This window comes from Entelurus aequoreus, linkage group LG13 (assembly GCF_033978785.1).
Source record: "Entelurus aequoreus isolate RoL-2023_Sb linkage group LG13, RoL_Eaeq_v1.1, whole genome shotgun sequence".
NCBI lineage: Eukaryota > Metazoa > Chordata > Actinopteri > Syngnathiformes > Syngnathidae > Entelurus > Entelurus aequoreus.
Window position 1 is genome coordinate 35,060,518 of NC_084743.1, and position 21,631 is coordinate 35,082,148.

The following is a 21,631-nucleotide window of genomic DNA, read 5'->3' on the forward strand; positions in this document are numbered from 1 at the left end:
TCTTTTTCGGTTTCATCACAAATAAATCCTTTGAATGAATGAATGAAGTCTTCATGCGCTAAGATATGGTTCGCATACAGAGGCATATTTGGCGCAATGTAAAGGTTTGTGAACCAAAAAGGTCACAAATAGAGGAGTTTGTAAATTGAGGTTCCACTGTACTTATCACACACCATCGTAGTTTTAGTTGTGAAGACCAAATCTGGAGGTGTTGAAATTGCTAATGCTAATCAGTAGATCTAATGTCAATAAACATCGAGCCAGTGCATTTTAAAACGTGGAGCCCTATTTATGAGTGTTTTTTAACAGGCATGTTTGTTTTAATGGCATAGGAAATTGCTAAATTACCTAAAGGCAGTCTGCTATGAATACACCTATTTGCCCACCAAGTGCTTGAGCCGGTGCCTAGTCTGCAAAAAGGAAAAAAATCACATGTACACTACCGTTCAAAAGTTTGGGGTCACATTGAAATGTACTTATTTTTGAAGGAAAAGCACTGTACTTTTCAATGAAGATAACTTTAAACTAGTCTTAACTTTAAAGAAATACACTCTATACATTGCTAATGTGGTAAATGACTATTCTAGCTGCAAATGTCTGGTTGTTGGTGCAATATCTACATAGGTGTATAGAGGCCCATTTCCAGCAACTATCACTCCAGTGTTCTAATGGTACAATGTGTTTGCTCATTGGCTCAGAAGGCTAATTGATGATTAGAAAACCCTTGTGCAATCATGTTCACACATCTGAAAACAGTTTAGCTCGTTACAGAAGCTACAAAACTGACCTTCCTTTGAGCAGATTGAGTTTCTGGAGCATCACATTTGTGGGGTCAATTAAACACTCAAAATGGCCAGAAAAAGAGAACTTTCATCTGAAACTCGACAGTCTATTCTTGTTCTTAGAAATGAAGGCTATTCCACAAAATTGTTTGGGTGACCCCAAACTTTTGAACGGTAGTGTATATTGTGCAGTGGTACCTTGGTGGATTGTTTTGCAGATGTACTCAATAAAAAAAGCAAAGAGATTGAATCACCAACATGTGGATACGCAGGCAAATGGTCTCGTTTATTGCACGGAATGTTTGGCCGTACGATAACTGAGAGGTTAAACTGAAATTTGTTGTCAAAAATTGTTGTTGAAAACCAATTTATACGAAAGTGGGACATTCCAAAATCGAGGTACCGTCTATATAATAGTCGCCACAAACACACCGTCCTTCTGGTTCGTTCAGTTCAGTTCAGTTTCAGTTTATTTCAAACATGCATACGATACAATGTACTGCATCACACAATTCCAGTTGTTTCATTACAGCACGTCTGAAAAGAAGTAGGAAGAAGCAGAGCTTATTTAATCCTACCCCTTTTCATACTATAACAATTTTATCCAATTTCCTTGTTCTCTGTAACAGAACAGTGAACAAATAAATAATATACCATTGTAAGTAAACAAATATTAAATACATAAATATCTTTAGCTCAAAAGAAAAAAAGGGTTCAAGATGTTAATCATAATTCTTGTTCTGTGTGCTTTGTGAACACTTGTAGTTTGAACAGTCTCTTAAACTGAATCATATTGGTGCTTTGTTTCATTTCTTTGGTTAATCCATTCCATAATTGAATTCCACATACAGATATACTAAAGGTTGTAAGTGTTGTACGAGCATACAAATGTTTTAAATTAGATTTTCTTCTAAGATTATATTTCTCCTCTTTTGTTGAGAATAATTGTTGTACATTCTTGGGTAGCAGGTTATAGTTTGCTTTGTACATAATTTTAGTTGTTTGCAAGTGCACCAAATTGTTGAATTTCAATCATTGTGATTTAATAAATAAAGGGTTTGCATGTTCTCTATATCCAACAGTATGTATCATTGTAATTGATCTTTTTTGTAACACAGTTAGTGAATGAAATGCACATTTGTAGCTTTTATGTTCGATCTATTGCATTGGGTGGGGTGCGGATCCATTACTGTGTTTTGTGTACATGGTTAAGATTGCTTGGCTGCGGCTCAGGGTGAGCGAGCGTGCCACCCACAGTCTTTGATGGCTTAGACGATGCAGAAGAGAAGATGGTATCTGAAGCTATTCGCCGTCTGAAGTCTTTTCTCATCTCCAATTGCATTCATGGAACAGGAGCCGCGCGGTCGCATTAGCTCATAAGAACACACAACAAAGGTATGTGCTGTGCCCGCCAGTCACTCTGTGCAATTTGACTAACTACTGTTGTTGTTGACATTTCCAGATGCATTCTGAACATTCCGCGTTGCGTCGCCAGGAGGATATACAAGCCACTGTTGACGATGAATAAAGTGCGTTTAAGTTGGTAACTTCGTTTTTTTGGCCAATCAACAAGCACTTTGTTTCAACAAGAGCAGACACAGCCTTTAATTATATGCCACATAATCCAACCTCATAAAGTTGAATCATGAGTCAGAGTGTTTTCTAACATTGCAGCAGATAATCGTAATGACGATAAACCAGGGCCCAAAATAGGTAACACCCCCAGGGAGTTTGCTTTTTCTCTTTTTTTAGACCGTCACCGCAACAAGCATCCATAGGCTTGCAGACTGACGTAATGCCCTGTGAGAGATTCCTCGAGCCTTACCGCACGGCGGTCGGACTGAGAAACACCTCACTTATCTCAGTCACTTCCCTCTCTTGACGACACGCATATCAGCTGAGGCAAGGATGGATTGGCCTGGTCCTTGAGCACCATGCCAGCCTGCACAAACCGGATTAGAGATAGGTGCTGCAAGAGCTGAAGTCACAATTCTATTTCCACAAACTGACGGTGGTTGTTTTGAAAACCTCACATTAGAGACCGTTTCTAAAAACATTAGCCTTTTATCTCAAAGGGAGAATTTAGCCTTTCCTGACATACTCCCCTTAAACTTTTCAACGCAAACTTAAGCACTTGATTGGTTCACACAAGTATTTCAAATGCTTGTTACGATGTGCACTGGACGTTGCCCAACTGTCTTGTGGCATTCGGAAGTTCAACTGTCACGAGGACTGTCTTTAATAAATCCTTGTTATAGTAAAATCTGATTTGTTAGATTTTGCCGGTAGTTGAAGATCAGCCGAGTTGGGTAGTAATGCGCTACATTTACTCCGTTACATTTATTTCAGTAACTTTTTGGATTATTTCTATTTGTCAGAATAGTTTTAAAAATACATACTTTGAGTAGTTTTGTGAAGAAGAAACGCTACTTTTACTTTGTTCCATTAGGTTTCATTCTGATGTCTATATTTATTTATGTCATCATCATGTAAAAAATATTGATTAATGCCTGCAAAGATGTATTTAATTGGCTTGTCGGAGAGACTTCTTCCAACGGGCATGGTCACATGACCATGTTTCACCAATCCAACGTAAGCAATAGCGACGTTTGACTCTATTTCACCAATCAAACAAAGCCTTGTCAGTCACATGACCTTACTCAAACCACACACTGTAAAAAGTGACGTGACATCAGGCGAGGCAGCACAACCCTTCAATGTTTACTGCCAAACTAGGAAAAATAACTTTAATATCATGTTGCGGTAAATTGTAGATGTTTTTATTTAATCGTGCATTTTCTAACATTAGCTCTATTATAACATCATACATCAGTGTAAAATGTGCATCTTTTTTGGTACATACTTGAGCACTATCTGTCTCTCACACGCACCCACAAACACACACACGCAGACACGCACGCACACACACACACACACACACACACACACACACACACACACACACACACACACACACACACACACACACACACACACACACACACACACACACACACACTCATTCTTATATTTGTTACCTTCTTGAGACCTCCGAAAAATGCCTACCTCTTTAGGACCACCCTTTCTAGATATATAAAGATTTTTGCTTACAACATTAATAATACATACTATGCAAATATAAAATTATTTACATTTTTTTGTTTTTAATTGGTTTTTAATCTTCATTATTTACTTCAAGTTATTGCAGTACGTCTCTGTATTCATTTTTTTTTATTATTATTAATTTTGGCCAAAGGGGGCGCATTTCAATTTTTTACACACACTTGTTATTATATACCAGAGGGGGAGCACTTTTAAAACCGACACACAGTCAATTTGAAAAATCCCTCCTTTTTGGGACCACCCTAATTTTGATATGTTTCACCACCAGGGGTGCAAATGAGACATTCTCTATTAGATGCAATGGTTTTCCGTATTGGGACCATGATTTTCGGTCCTAATTTGTTCACCGGTCCTCATATGGAAGGTACTTTTCCTAGTTGATGTCTCAAGAACGGTAGAAATACAAGAACACACACACACACACACTCATAAACACATCATTAAATTCCTGCTAACCACAAGCCTGCTTTCCCGGCCCCCATATCAGCTATTAATTGACACAGGACCCCAAATAACTGTCCAGGATATGCCTGTAATATGATTATTTGATTTTGGTCCTCCAGAATTATTATTGGTGAGGACCCAGATGTGTCAAAAAGGTGAAATTATGTCTGAAAACCAGCAAAAATGTAAGCTCTGCGTACATTTAGAGCAAGGATACAGTACGCCACCAGTATGGCGGAGTTGGGCGCAGGGTATCTGCCGACGGTGGAAACGGACACATTGACAAGAATTGAAACAGAAAGAATCCGCTGCCTCCTGTGGAAATCTGGGGTAAGTGGGCTTGTTTGGTCCATTTAATGGATCACAGACTGTACCTTGTGGATGTTGCCTCTTGGCTCCCTTTTGGAGGGTTGCTTAGGGGGGCCTGGATCCTTGAGGCTCTAGGCATATGTGTTTGGGGGGTTGGGTTGGGTTGGGTTTGCCTGTGGAGGTGGTGGTGCGTTTTGTGTTTGTCCTGGGGTTTTGCCAGGTGCCTAATTGCCCCCTGGACTTTTTGTGAGTAGTGTATGTTAGACACAGGAGGTTAAAATATTTAATGATGACTCGTGATAGCAAAAAGTATCCAATAAGCTCTGCTTTTTCCTACTACCGTTCATGTTAGATTATACATTTGTGAACAAGAGAGCTATTCCAACATAACCTTGTATGCATGTTCAGAATAAACTAACTAACTTACTAACATCTGCTGTATCAGGGTGAGGGGCTCTGGCTCTCAACCACAGAGGGAGGAAGGTTCAATGTCTGATGATTCGACTGCGAGGTTGACAATTGAATCAGACTCCTTTCAATCCAATCATCGGATAGTCAAATATTCTAAGACTAACGTTCACACTTTTGACTTTGTTGAGTTGTGAAACATACAGTAGCCTCAAAGGACAACAACCTGAAAAAGCACCTTGTCAAGTAATCACAGGTGAGTTTGTGAGCTATGCACTAATGTAAAGTAGATAAATAAATGAATTAATATAATATAACAGTTCATGTATTTGTTATCTGATTGTAGCGACAAACACTTGGTGTCCCTCACTTTTAATATGTACCGTGTGGGCACATATAGCGTTACATGCCTACAAATAAAACAACACAACCAACGAGGAGTGACAGTGTGGCTAGGAGCAAGGAGCCTGGCCCTAGACTTTGTCTTTGGCAATCTCCAACTAGGAACTGGTGACTGTGGCCATGGAACTTAAAGCACATTCTCCTTGAAAGTCACGGGTAGCAGGATACGTTATCGTCAATGCCAACTTTCCTCAAGAGCAGCGGACCCCCAGTAGGTCATCTAAAAATGTTTCTCTCATGGCTGCCGTGCACGAGAGTGACTTACAGGAAGTTTTAAAAACATTAGCAGAAGTTAAGAAGGCAGGAGGGTCATTGTAAGCTTTATGACAGCATTCCCATTCCCACCACCACCACGGGTTAGTATAAGCGCCTTAATGATAATGCGCCATGCAGTCTGGCCCCCATGATTGCCTCATTGACTGAGAAAGTCACCCCCAGTAGTGGATTAGCCACACAGGGGCCCTCCACCTCTTAATGACAGAAGCTGCCATTGCCTTTGAGGGACATGCTGCAGCATGTAGCATCCATTCCTCCCCTCCTCCCCTGCCACTCAATACATTTGTCTTCAACGCTAAGACCCTGGCGCTGTTAAGCCAAACTATGACAGGTGGCAGGCCTGTCCACCTCGAGTGCTAACAAGAATGTCAAGAGAATCTTCAGGTGGCTGCTGGCCTCCTTGGCTCGTTCCCAGGCCTGATCGTTGACCTCTCAGGTTAATACACGACAAGAGAGGAGCAAACAAAACCAGCTTTATCGTGCACTCCACTGTGAAGGCATCAACCGCTTCCATGCATTCCACCTGCCAGGAACGTAAGCACCATCCTCTGCATGTCTTTGGAGGTGGGAGGAAGCCGGAGTACCCGGAGGGAACCCACGCAGTCACGGTGAGAACATGCAAACTCCACACAGACTGATCCCGAGCCCGGGTTTGAACTCAGGACCAAATTGACAAAAAAAAGAGTACTAGACAGGATTACCAAACACAGGTAAACACAACAAAAGTCCAAAACAGTCATGACAGATAATTTCAACAGTGAAGGAAAGACTCAATTTTCTCGGATGAGTTGGGGCACTTTTTTTTAATTACCAGAAGTGCCCCCAAAGTGGGCAGCACGGTGGGGATAGGGGTTAGTGTATGTGCCTCACAATACGAAGGTCCTGAGTTCAATCCCGGGCTCGGGATCTTTCTGTGTGGAGTTTGCATGTTCTCCCCATGATTGCGTGGGTTTCCTCCCACCTCCAAAGACATGCACCTGGGGATAGGTTGATTGGCAACACTAAATTGGCCCTAGTGTGTTAATGTGAGTGTGAATGTTGTCTGTCTATCTGTGTTGGCCCTGCGATGAGGTGCCAACTTGTCCACGGTGTACCCCGACTTCCGCCCAAATGCAGCTGAGATAGTCTCCAACACCCGCCACGACCCCGAAAGGGACAGGCGGTAGAAAAGGGATGGATGGAAGTGTCCCCAAAGTTATTGGGACCTATCCACTTTGACTGGAAAAAGTTCATGGACTCAGGAAAGGCCCAACAGACCTGAAGGTCAAATAACCCCAAAAAGGACCCATGTCTCTCAAAAGACCTCAAATCATCACAGAGTAACACAAAACAACTTACCCGTAAAAATAAAGATGCGTTAACATGTCAGAAATGTACCTAAAAAGTCTGGGTGTTAGGCCAGGAGACCTTTTATCCCCATTTTTAATTGGGATAACTCGGGTTACAGTTAAAGAAAGTTGAGTTTCTCGAATGGTTTGCTGCACTTGTAAATGGATGTGGGACTTTTTTAAAGACATTTTTTCACAACAAGTGGCACCCAATCTTGGGGCGGATGTATTTGAACCTAGGAAACTGGAAACATACACAAAGGTACCAAAAGTTACCCCCAAAAATAACCGCTCTCCCTAAAGGTCTGAAAACACCTACAATCATCCCAAAGTACCAAAGTGACCTCTAAAAGCCTCGGTGCTCCAAAAGATATAAAATGTAGCCAAAGAGTCCAGATCTGTTTTGAGTAAATTTCAGACCTTTTTAGTTCTTTTAATTTATCATTTGGACCATTTGGGTTAATTTAGGACCTCACTGCACCCCTCAAGGGCCTAAGTGGGTTAAATTCAAACCTTGCAGATACTTAGAAAACCAGATTAGAGTTTAATTTGGGCAAAACATTACTTTTCAACCCTACTGGTAGCAAGAGAACAGAAAAAAACAAACACAAAATAAAGTTTATGAATTAATTTTTATTAGATAGGGGTCAAAAAGCATTTAGAGGCATAGCACTGATTTGCTATGCCCTTACTCCTCTGGGCGCAGCCTCCGGTCTTCAGGCCAAGGTCTTCTAAAGATCCCAAAAACTTGTTTTAAAACCCGTGGAGACCTGGCATTCCAGGCTATAGCTCCCAGACTCTGGAACAATTTGCACCACTTCTTCCGTGATCTTGACTGTGTTGAAACTTTTAAGAAACATTTGGAAACTTCTCTTTTTAGTAAAGCTTTTAGTTAATGCACCTTTTAACTATCATTTTTAATCCACTTTGTATCCTTTTTATGATGTTGCCCCTGTTGCTTTAATTGAATTGTTGTTTTACTTCACCTATGTTTTGTACAGCGCTTTGTGATTTTATCTGTGAAAAGCGCTTTATAAATAAAATGTACTTACTTACTTACTTAAAGGCCTACGGAAATGACATTTTCTTATTTAAACGGGGATAGCAGGTCCATTCTATGTGTCATACTTGATCATTTCGCGATATTGCCATATTTTTGCTGAAAGGATTTAGTAGAGAACATCAACGATAAAGTTTGCAACTTTTGGTCGCTGATAAAAAAGCCTTGCCTGTACCGGAAGTAGCGTGACGTCACAGGTTGTAGAGCTCCTCACATCTGCATATTGTTTTCAATCATGGCCACCAGCAGCGAGAGCGATTCGGACAGAGAAAGCGACGATTACCCCATTAATTTGAACGAGGATGAAAGATTTGTGGATGAGGAAAGTGAGAGTGAAGAATTAGAGGGCAGTGGAAGCGATTCAGATAGGGAAGATGCTGTGAGAGGCGGGTGGGACCTGATATTCAGCTGGGAATGACTAAAACAGTAAATAAACACAAGACATATATATACTCTATTAGCCACAACACAACCAGGCTTATATTTAATATGCCACAAATTAATCCGCATAACAAACACCTCCCCCCTCCCGTCCATATAACCCACCAATACAACTCAAACACCCGCACAACACACTAAATCCCACAGCCCAAAGTACCGTTCACCTCCGTAAAGTTCATACAGCACATATATTTCCCCAAAGTTACGTACGTGACATGCACATAGCGGCACGCACGTACGGGCAAGCGATCAAATGTTTGGAAGCCAAAGCTGTACTCACGGTAGCGCGTCTGCTATCCAACTCAAAGTCCTCCTGGTTGTGTTGCTCTAGCCGGCCGCTAATACACCGCTTCCCACCTACAGCTTTCTTCTTTGCTGTCTTCATTGTTCAATAAACAAATTGTAAAAGATTCACCATCACAGATGTCCAGAATACTGTGGAATTTTGCGATGAAAACAGACGACTTAATAGCTGGCCACAGTGTTGTCCCAATATGTCCGCACAATCCGTGACGTCACGCGCAAACGTCATCATACAAAGACATTTTCAGCAAAATATTTTGCGGGAAATTTAAAATTGCACTTTACTAATCTAACCCGGCCGTATTCGCATGTGTTGCAATGTTAAGATTTCATCATTGATATATAAACTATCAGACTGCGTGGTCGGTAGTAGTGGGTTTCAGTAGGCCTTTAATCCCCCACCAATCACCATTGTAAGTCCTGTCCCTTTAAGAAAGTACTCCTAATTTCCGTCACACAAACACTCTCTTCATTCAAACCTCTACACCACCATGGGCAAGACCAAAGATCAGATCTCAGGGACAAGAATGTAGACTTGCTCAAGACTGGAATGAACTACAAGTTTGACAAGCAACACCTAATGAGTCGCACAAGACCACAAACAACATTGGGGTGTTTGTTTCTAGAGAAATATTGAATGTTAATGCTCCAACACCACTGCTGTCAAACATGAAGGTGCATCATTTATTCGTCCCTACTGACTTGGGAAAAACGGCAAATTCTGTAGCTTTTTACCAAACTTAAGTGCAAAATCAAGTGTATTTGTAAGAATTCAAAGTGATAGAAAGAGTGCAAAGTGTTGGCCTGCTGGAACAAGTGACCGCTGCTGGTCTTTTCAGAGCTTGTTCTGCTTTGGCCTGCTTTTAACTTGGCCACATTTCTCTTGTACATAGTCTCAAGGCAAACACAGCTTACGTTGCCTTGACGACAACCGTGTACTCCCTTCAACGGCAGCCATAACTTGTTACGTAACACACTTGTTGCCCCACATGTAAGCGGAGTGCAGCGCGGTACGCACACTCTGGAAAAGTTCCCTTGCACTTTGTACATCTGTGTGCTTGTGTGTGGTCATCTGGACATAAAGAGCAGCTCCATTGTCTCCATTCAAAGGTGAGGGGGACGGGGGGACCTGAAAAGCACCTCTCATCCAAACCCGCGGCTACACTTGACATGCAGGGGACAATTCCCCAGGCAAAGATTGAAAAGGTGCTGGCCAGCTGAGCGGGACACTCAGAAAAAGAAAAGAGAAAGAAGCAGAGAGGCCTGAGCCTGAGGGAGGAAGGGTAAATAGACAGGGTAAAGAGTGGTTATATAGAGAAGGTGACGCTGGAGTGTGAGTATAACTCATATGCAAATAATTGGGAGGAAATAATACCTTATTTTTTGGGGGGGGGGGTTGAGCTTTTGTTCCAAGTTGAAAAGTAAAGATACAAAGTTTAAGGGGTGTGTTAACATGTGAGTCATAAGTGGGGCCATCAGGAGGGCCTGGAGCCTCCAAAAGTACATCTCCTGGAGCCCAGGGCACGCTATGAGAGGAATACCAAGCTTTGCCAACAATGAGGAGAGGGCCGAGTCACCCCTGCCTAGCAGCGTTTCACCGCACTGGCCACTCAACTGCAAACATTGCAGCGCCTGCTAGTCAAGTCAGGATGAACGCAAAAACTGGGAGCAGGGCCGCCTTAATGCACGGGCTTACCTGGGCTGCAGCCCGAGGCCTCCTACCCAGTCAGGGGCCCCCGATTTTGACGGCAGAATGCAATGATTGGTGTTCATAGCTGTCAATCACAGACGTCCAGCTCTCTCAGCTGCGTTGTTTTTTTCTACCGCTTCGAGCCGGGCGCGAAGCCAGGTCACCAATGTAAGAGACCAGCATGCTGACTACTGAGCTAAATTTCTCAGATTGCCTGCATTATTCTTGAAATTGGCTGGCATATGTTAACCTGACTCTCGCCAGATCCTTGTAGTTCGCTGAGCTCCACACAAGGATCTGGGCTCGAGGGCATTGCAAACTCCTTTAAAGATAGCAAAAAATCAGGATCGCCAGGTGGGATATCATAGATGTGACATACCGCCGAAGCGACTGTTTGATTCAAACAACAGGAGTCGTGTGCTGACTTTGATTCTGCGATTGCAACTGTTTTGCGAAATCGATCGTCTACTGACATTGCTGCGTTGTTTCAGTAAAAGTTCTCTAACTTTTCGCTCTGTCCTTATCCAATATGTCGGCTGTTCTGTTTTGGAATTCCCAGCATCTCATCAGCGTCACGGTTTGATTTCGATGTGAGTGGTTGAAGTAGCACGTCATTCAAGATAACGGACAAGTGGTTTATCCAATCACATACAATGTTTTTTTACAAGGCCCCGCCTTCTGAAATACATCTCCTATTGAGAAGACCCAGATCCTTGTGTGGGCCTCAGCGAACTACAAGGATCTGGCGAGAGTCAGGTTAGGCCAGGGGTGTCCAAACTTTTTCCACTGAGGGCCGCACACGGAAAAATTTAAGCATGCGGGGGCCATTTTGATATTTTTCATTTTCAAACCTTAACAAAATATATGGATTTTTTTTTTTTAACCTTTAGGGCTACCGGGGACCATAAAGGGTCTCAGTCATTAAAATGTTAAAAATAAGTCAAATTATTATTATTTTTTATTTAACGCTTACAGTAAATCTCTATATCAACTTCAGGTTGATATAAAGTAAAAACAAAAAAAGGTTTTATGCCTTTTCTGTCAAAGACAACTTTGTTTTTTATAGTAAAACTGAAATATGCAGTATTTAGTAATTAGAGCCTTAAAAGATCAATAATGCAGGACACCATTGATTTTAACTCTTTAATATTTTTGAGTAATCACAGTGAAAAGTTAAATAAAATCCTACTAAAGATATTTGGGATCCAAAAGATCCCCCACTCATAAAGTGATAAATTTTTATTCGTTTTTTTTTTTTACTTTAAACACTTAAATTACGAGATCAACTTCAGATGTATCTGTCGATTTTATGTTTGAACTATTATTTTGTTTGTTTTATGCTCTTTTGTCGAATAAAACTTTGATGTTTTTATATGGCAACCACACAATATATGCAATATTTTTTCCACATAAAACATTTTAAAGTGATATTTTTTAAGTAATAATTCATTATAACATAGATTTTTAGTCTTTTTTAGCAATGGCAAAAAAAAGAAAAATAAACAAAGACAAAATAAAAAAAACAGCCTGCATGGCAGCTTTGTGTCAACATTGCAACTTTTTCTTGTTAGAGTTCCCCTCATTCCACTTTTTGTAAATGTTTTTTTTAATTTTTGCAATATTATCAATTTTGCAATTTTTGCAGAATGTGTGGCGGGCCGGTAAACAATTAGCTGCGGGCCACAAATGGCCCCCGGGCCGCACTTTGGACACCCCTGGGTTAGGCACATGTTACACTTGGCCAAGTATGTATTACACAAGGAATTTCACTTGGTACACTTGCTCCATGCTCTTTTTGTTTAATGTATTCATGAACAAAATTATTTTTAAAATGGATGATATTTTTGCATTGTTGTTCTGTTGAGTAAAATCATGATTTTCTTTTTCATACTGTGTTTTCGGGGCTGGGTTGAGGTTGAGGGGTTGTTCGGGTTTGGGAGGGCCGCCCAAACCCCCTAAGCCCTCAGGCCCCACCTAAGGTTAAGGCGGCCCTGGCTGGGAGGAATTGTTTCTGAAGTAAACAAAGCCTGGAAAGAGAGGACAAATATCCAGTCAACCAGCCTTCATTTCATTGGTGAATCATTTTTCTCAACCAGGTTTTTTTTCCTGGTGATAAACAAGACAATGACTAATCAAAACAAATACATGTTGACCATAACTATGATCAAATTAACTGACAGAAAACCAAAAAACCGAGACAAAAATGTGCACAGTAATACAATAATATACATATAATTTTATCTTGTAGACGGTCAGGACACTTTATAAATATATCCAATGGTGGCTAGGAGGATAGTGTGTTTTTTTCAGTCTGTCTGCAAATGGTTTGTACATAGAGGCATTTCCTAAATGAAACCATTATGAAAATATTTATATCTTGAAGACAAATATCACCATTATTTTTTTCTTCAGTCACAGGTGAAACTAAACTTCTTAAACAGTACAGTCATCCCTCGTTTACTGCGGTCATTTGGGACTGGACATGACCACAATATGAAGAGTTCTGCTAAGTAGCCCTATTTTCTAAATAAGTCAAATATTGTTATGGAGCATAAGCAAACTGTTATTGACATTATACATATGTTTTTTTTTTTTTTTTACATTATTAGAGCCCTCTAAACATGAATAAAACATCCATATACATTCAAAGTTTGATATAACATCTGTGTTTGTTAGCTTAGCAGCGGCAGCTGTAAGTGGCTGATCCGTTGGCGGTCCCGTGGGATTGTGCCGAAAATGTAATTTCAGTTCTTATGTGTCTTGTACATGTTAAGAATGTACAATAATAAAGCTGCTGTTTGTCTGTTGAATCTTTTCACAGGATTGTAAAGTTAATAAAGACAATGAATGTGCTTTGAATGAATGTGCTTGTGCACAAACGCGGTATTGCTTGCCCGTAAATTATTGATTTGTTGTTCATTATTCCCTCGTGGTAGTAGTAGCAGGAGTGTGTGTATGTTTGCGAGCGTGAACTTGAACTTGCTGTGCTTGTGACGCTGACTGGTCCACATACAACCACATCAAATGCAGCATGCCACGTTACGTCAAACGCATCGGTAACAGCGTTGTAACATACGTAAAAGTAAATAATTACTTGTTACTCGTAATGTTGCTTTTCCCAAACCTGGTCCTCACATACTCTAATTGTGGATTAAATGTCGAATACCGTATTTTTCCGAGTATAAGTCGCACCGGAGTATAAGTCGCACCTGCCGAAAATGCATAATAAAGAAGGAAAAAAAACATATAAGTCGCACTGCAGTATAAGTCGCATTTTTTGGGGAAATTTATTTGATAAAACCCAACACCAAGAATAGACATTTGAAAGGCAATTTAAAATAAATAAAGAATAGTGAACAACAGGCTGAGTAAGTGTACGTTATATGAGGCATAAATAACAAACTGAGAACGTGCCTGGTATGTTAACGTAACATATTATGGTAAGAGTCTTTCAAATAACTATAACATATAGAATATGCTATACGTTTACCAAACAATCTGTCACTCCTAATCGCTAAATCCCATGAAATCTTATACGTCTAGTCTCTTATGTGAATGAGCTAAATAATATTATTTAATATTTTACGGTAATGTGTTAATAATTTCACACATAAGTCGCTCCTGAGTATAAGTCGCACACCTGGCCAAACTATGAAAAAAACTGCGACTTATAGTCCGAAAAATACGGTACAAAGTTTTAGGAACGTCCCAAATGTGTTCAACCAATCACTGTTTGACACCAAAGCATGCTCCTCAAGAGTTCCTAAGGAACTTTTTTAGAGTACCAGCTCGCTAATAGTAACTAAAAGAGTTTCTGTGGAACTTTATTTACCGAGGTAATTTTTGGTGGAAACGCAGGAGGGTATTTTAATTGCCAGTTTTTGCAGTGTAAAAGGGCCTATTGATGAGGCAGGAGTTGAAGAGGAAGTCCATCAAAAAGTTGTTCTGCCAAAAGTTAACTTGATATTGTTGCGGTGAAGACAGTGGACACAAACAAGTTTGAATGGCTAATCAAGGTTCCAATCCTCACCTGTGACATGTTTGTTTGTAATTAATGTGTGTATATAAAAGGTCAGTGAGTTTCTGGGCGATGTTTCTGGATTCTGAGTCATGGGGAAGGCAAAAGAACTGTCAAAGGATCTGTGAGAAAAGGTAATTGAACTGCATAAAATAGGAAAGGGGTATAAAAAAATCTTCAAGGAATTGAGAATGCCAATCAGCAGTGTTCAAACGCTGATTAAGAAGTGGAAAATGAGGGATTCAGGTAGACCAGCAAAGATTTCAGCCATAACAGCCGGGAAAATTGTTCGAGATGCAAAAAAAAATCCACAAATAACTTCAGCTACAATACAGGACTCTGAAAAATTGTGGTGTGGCTGTTTCAAGATGCACAATAAGGACGCACTTGAAGAAAAATGGGCTGCATGGTCGAGTGGCCAAAATGTTACATTTTGGTGTCACCACTCCAAATTACTTTGTTCCAGAAGTTTTGAGGCTTGTCTCTGTGCTGTTTGGCGTAATGTAAGCGGGATACTTTGTGACATTTGCGCAGAAATGGCTTTCTTCTGGCGACTCGACCATGCAGCACATTTCACAAGTACACCTATAAAGCCCTCTAGAAAAACCCGCCAAAAACAATTGGCAAGTGGCATTTATGTATGTAATGTAGTAACAGGAATATTCATAAAAACATATAATAATACTAAAAATAAGAGCATAACAAAACAGTCATGTACAATATCCGCTTTCACTAGGATGCCGACTGATGGAATGGTTTTATCTTTCAGCACTTGTGCTCTCCTTGAGCTAGTAAATTCAGCATAATACTCAGACAAAATAGTTGTGTGTTGGGGTCAAATGCACATCTTGCTTAGTCTTGCTGGTGATGTTGTCAGTTTTTATGCCGCGTTCTCTCCGTTGAGAGCTAAGTTGAGAGCAGGTATCCGCTGCTTGAGTCGGTCCAGGTTTTTACATAACGTGTGGAGTTTCAAAGTTGACCAACTTCTGGGCTTGGTGCCACAACCTTCTACTATACAGGTGAGATGCATGATTTATAACCTAACATTAACTTTTCCAAACTCAAAGACAATACAGCAGCAGCAGAAAAAGCTCAAGTAGCCAGCTTACCGCTGGCTAGTGGAGGGAGGAGCAGTGTGAGTGAGGAGCTGTGTCGCGAGGCCAAATAAATAATTCCTCTGAGTTAGTTCCAACAAAATAAATGTAGCTATAGTTTGTTGATTATGCAGGTCACAACATGTGAATAGAGTGCTGTTGGTGGTTTTTAAATATTTTATTACAAAATGGCGGCGCATTGAAATGCAGCAGCTTGAAGACGCTCTTGGGAGTGTAGAGCAATTTGGCAAAAAACACCCGTAATTTCTGTCAATTTCATGGCTGGCTCAAAGCGTAAACACTCTGTGATCACATACGACCGACAGACAATTTTGGATGTGGATAGATCGGGTCGTTATAGACTGAAAGATGCATGTACGGTGGACTTCCTCGCTAGCATGGGAATACTTCGCGGGCTACATCGAGCGGCCTTTGTAGCAGCGGAGTCAAGTACTACAATGGAGGAGACGTAAGCGGTGTGAGCGGAAGCAGAAGCGGGGATGCCGAGCGGGGCTAACAACAAAGGGAAAGGGTAAGGAGTCATTTCTACTAGAATTAGCCGGCACCAGGCTGGATAATCCCTGCACACATAGCAATTCTCTTAGAATAAAACACAACTCACATAATGTTTTTTCTTTTGTGACCTTGTCAGAGGCAGACATACATTGTACTGAGGTGGCTAACTATGATGTGTTCAGTTTATCGCAGCATCAAGCAAACAATCTGAAAATTCCCGTCGTATCAATTCCTAGATATGGTCGAAACTATTTAAAGTGCACTATGCATAATAAACGCAACATTATTAATATTGCTACTTCGGATAATTTCAACAAACAATCCTCAAAACAGCCCACTACCTATAATATGGGCTTTTTAAACATAAGATCATTATCTTCCAAAACGTTATTAGTTAATGAGGTCATTAAAGACAACAAACTTGACGTCGTTGGTCTCGCCGAGACCTGGCTCAAACCAGACAATTTTTTTGCGCTAAATGAGGCATCTCCTCCTAACTATACGAATGCACATGTTGCCCGTCCTCTTAAAAGGGGAGGGGGTGTCGCACTAATATACAATGAAAACTATAATTTTACACCTAAACCTAAATAATAAATATAACTCGTTTGAGGTGCTCACTATGAGGTTTGTCACACCGCTGCCTCTCCACCTGGTTGTTATCTACCGCCCCCCTGGGCCCTATTCGGACTTCATCAGTGAATTCTCAGAGTTTGTTGCTGATCTAGTGACGCACGCCGACAATATAATCATAATGGGGGACTTTAATATCCATATGAATACCCCATCGGACCCTCCATGCGTGGCGCTCCAGACTATAATTGATAGCTGTGGTCTTACACAAATAATAAATGAACCCACGCATCGCAACGGTAATACGATAGATCTAGTGCTTGTCAGTGGTGTCACCACCTCTAAAGTTACGATGCTCCCGTAAACTAAAGTAATGTCCGATCATTACCTTATAAAATTCGAAGTTCTGACTCATTGTCAACAAACTAATAATAATAATAATAACTACTATAGCAGCCGCAACATTAATGCTGCCACAACGACGACTCTTACTGACCTACTGCCTTCGGTAATGGCACCATTCCCAAATGATGTGGGCTCTATTGATAACCTCACTAACAACTTTAACGATGCCCTACGCGACACCATTGATAGTTTAGCTAAAGCTAAAAAGGGCCCCTAAAAGGCGTACCCCATGGTTTACAGAAGAAACTAAAGCCCAGAAATTATCATGTAGAAAGCTGGAACGCAAATGGCGTGCGACTAAACTTGAGGTTTTCCATCAAGCATGGAGTGATAGTTTAATAACTTATAAACGCATGCTTACCTCAGCTAAAGCTAAATATTACTCAAATCTCATCCACCTCAACAAAAATGATCCTAAATTTTTGTTTAGTACAGTAGCATCGCTAACCCAACAAGGGACTCCTCCCAGTAGCTCCACCCACTCAGCAGATGACTTTATGAATTTCTTTAATAAGAAAATTGAACTCATTAGAAAAGAGATTAAAGACAATGCATCCCAGCTACAACTGGGTTCTATTAACACAGATACGACTGTATATACGACAGATACCGCCCTCCAAAATAGTTTCTCTCTCTTTGATGAAATAACATTGGAGGAATTGTTAAAATGTGTAAATGGGACAAAACAAACAACATGTTTACTTGACCCAATTCCTGGGAAACTTATCAAGGAGCTTTTTGTATTATTAGGTCCATCAGTGTTAAATATTATAAACTTATCACTTTCCTCTGGCACTGTTCCCCTAGCATTCAAAAAAGCGGTTATTCATCCTCTACTCAAAAGACCTAACCTCGATCCTGATCTCTTGGTAAACTACCGGCCGGTGTCCCACCTTCCGTTTATCTCGAAAATCCTCGAAAAAATTGTCGCACAACAGCTAAATGAACACTTAGCGTCTAACAATCTCTGTGAACCTTTCAATCCGGTTTCAGGGCAAATCACTCTACGGAGACAGCCCTCGCAAAAATGACTAATGATCTATTGCTAACGATGGATTCTGATGCGTCATCTATGTTGCTGCTTCTTGATCTTAGCGCCGCTTTCGATACTGTTGATCATAATATTTTATTAGAGCGCATCAAAACGCGTATTGGGACTTAGCCTTGTCTTGGTTTAACTCTTATCTTACTGACAGGATGCAGTGTGTCTCCCATAACAATGTGACCTCGGACTATGTTAAGGTAACGTGCGGAGTTCCCCAGGGTTCGGTTCATGGCCCTGCACTCTTTAGTATTTACATGCTGCCGCTAGGTGACATCATACGCAAATACGGTGTTAGCTTTCACTGTTATGCTGATGACACTCAACTCTACATGCCCCTAAAGCTGACCAACACGCCGGATTGTAGTCAGCTGGAGGCGTGTCTTAATAAAATTAAACAATGGATGTCCGCTAACTTTTTGCAACTCAACGCTAAGAAAACGGAAATGCTGATTATCGGTCCTGCTCAACACCAACATCTATTTAATAATACCACCTTAACATTTGACAACCAAACAATTAAACAAGGCGACTCGGTAAAGAATCTGGGTATTATCTTCGACCCAACTCTCTCGTTTGAGTCACACATTAAGAGTGTTACTAAAACGGCCTTCTTTCATCTCCGTAATATCGCTAAAATTCGTTCCATTTTGTCCACAAGCGATGCTGAGATCATTATCCATGCGTTCGTTACATCTCATCTCGATTACTGTAACGTTTTATTTTCGGGCCTCCCTATGTCTAGCATTAAAAGATTACAGTTGGTACAAAATGCGGCTGCTAAACTTTTGACAAAAACAAGAAAGTTTGATCATATTACGCCTATACTGGCTCATTTGCACTGGCTTCCTGTGCACCTAAGATGCGACTTTAAGGTTTTACTACTTACGTATAAAATACTACACGGTCAAGCTCCTGCCTATCTTGCCGATTGTATTGTACCATATGTCCCGGCAAGAAATCTGCGTTCAAAGAACTCCGGCTTATTAGTGATTCCCAGAGCCCAAAAAAAGTCTAGTCTCTTACGTGAATGAGCTAAATAATATTATTTGATATTTTACAGTAATGTGTTAATAATTTCACACATAAGTCGGCCAAACTATGAAAAAAACTGTGACTTATAGTCCGAAAAATACGTATATATATATACTGATATATTATTATACTATATTAAATTTGTATATAATGTATACAATATATAACAAATCCCAATTACCATGTACAATATTACAGTATATGTAACAGTTGCAGCAAAAAAAAAAAAAAGGGCAGCATAAAATATTTTATACTGTTTTTACGCTATAAATCTTCTCTTACCTGATTGGGTATCTTCCGAATTTGTTCCAACCTTCCACAAGACGGAATTAGATACAATTAGATTTTCAGTTCTGTCAACCATTTTATCACATATTGCCATTTAATTTTGGGAAAAAATAATATTTATTTGTTTGCTTGTTAGAAAATGTTTATTTAAAAAACGTAATGCGTTTTTAAACAGCTTAACACAAAATGCACACAAACACTCTTTTACAGACATACAGACATGCACAGTATAGTAAGGAAGGGAGTCATATGGCCCCATTTCTGGGTGGATCTCACGTTAGAGGAAGAGAGGGGGTTCATCATTTTGTAAAGCAGTCTGCTGAAAATGATGGAAAGTGCCACCCTACATAGCAACTGACACTGTGATCATAGTTGGAATTGCCACAAAACCCATTTTTAAGATATTCAACGCTCTACTGGCGGCTAAAGTGGACAGTGCAGCTCCCAGATTTGTCACGTTTCATGTGTCAGGGAGTCTGTGACTAATGGGGCTGTATGAATTCCCTTCCTGCTGTCAAGTCAAACAAACATCTTAGACATCCTTACCACTTGTGGCACATGCTTAGCAAATTATTTGCTAATGTATTTCTAGTTTTATGAGCTATTCACTTGTTTTAGTCATTGACTTTACATCATAATCTTTATTTTAGCATGAACAATTATATGTTGTCTATTCTAGTTAAAAAATGTCACAATTGAGAAAACAACTATTCAAATAAGATCTTTTGTTTTCCCCCACATATAAATCTTCTCGAACAACAACATCTCAGGGATGCTTATGTAACAGGAGGGATGCTAGGACACAGGGAACCAGGTTGTAAACCTAGCACAGCAACACATACATGCCTTTACTACTGGCCACACTTAATTTAGGAATTGCAAGTTGAAAAATGCTTGTTTTCAGAATAAAATATGTATTTCTAGCTTGAAAGTTCTGCTAATTTCTAGACATAACAACCTAATTTAGGATGTCTTATCAAGTAAAATTACCTAGCTGCATGGACAGATAATTTCACTAGTTTATTGTATTTTTCCCCCCCTAAAATCCAGTCTTTTTCATCTTATATTGTGTCAGCTCCTTTTTTGCAGTGTTTAAAAACAAACCCACTTTAAATTGCAATTTTAAGAAAACACGTCTGGGTGTGCGTGTCAGTGAGGTGCCTCCTGAGAATTTATGACAGCAATTGTTTTGGGCGGCCCCTCGTACTCCGTAATATTGGTCGGCTTGCCACCCATTTGGTATTTTATGTGGGAAGTTTGTTGATTTTAGTTTTTCCTGTGGGCTTTCCAGCGTGGCCCGCTTCTGTCGGGTGGAAAGGCGTCTAACGGCTAACAAGAGCAAGAGCCAAGCACCTCTTTCAGAGCAGCGTTTCAGTGTTATAACTTTACCTTTATCATTAGTTTTTAAGCCTAAATGCGTCCATTCTAGATTTTCTGTCTACACACTGTGTCTGCTTTTAGGTACTCCGTGTGTGTGCCTTTCCGAACATGCTCTGCTTGTAAAACCAGCAATGTCGCAACGTGACAATGGAGCGCCTTCATGCCTCCAGTCCAAAAAAAACCCCCCAAAAAAACGGAATAAGTACATTCTAGAGGCAGTATAGTAGCGTTTATGATTCATTAGTACCGTGGTACTTAATTAATGCAACCCTTAATATATATATATATATATATACACTACCGTTCAAAAGTTTGGGGTCACATTGAAATGTCCTTATGTTTGAAGGAAAAGCACTGTACTTTTCAATGAAGATAACTTTAAACTAGTCTTAACTTTAAAGAAATACACTCCATACATTGCTAATGTGGTAAATGACTATTCTAGCTGCAAATGTCTGGTTGTTGGTGCAATATCTACATAGGTGTATAGAGGCCCATTTCCAGCAACTATCACTCCAGTGTTCTAATGGTACAATGTGTTTGTTCATTGGCTCAGAAGGCTAATTGATGATTAGAAAACCCTTGTGCAATCATGTTCACACATCTGAAAACAGTTTAGCTCGTTACAGAAGCTACAAAACTAACCTTCCTTTGAGCAGATTGAGTTTCTGGAGCATCACATTTGTGGGGTCAATTAAACGCTCCAAATGGCCA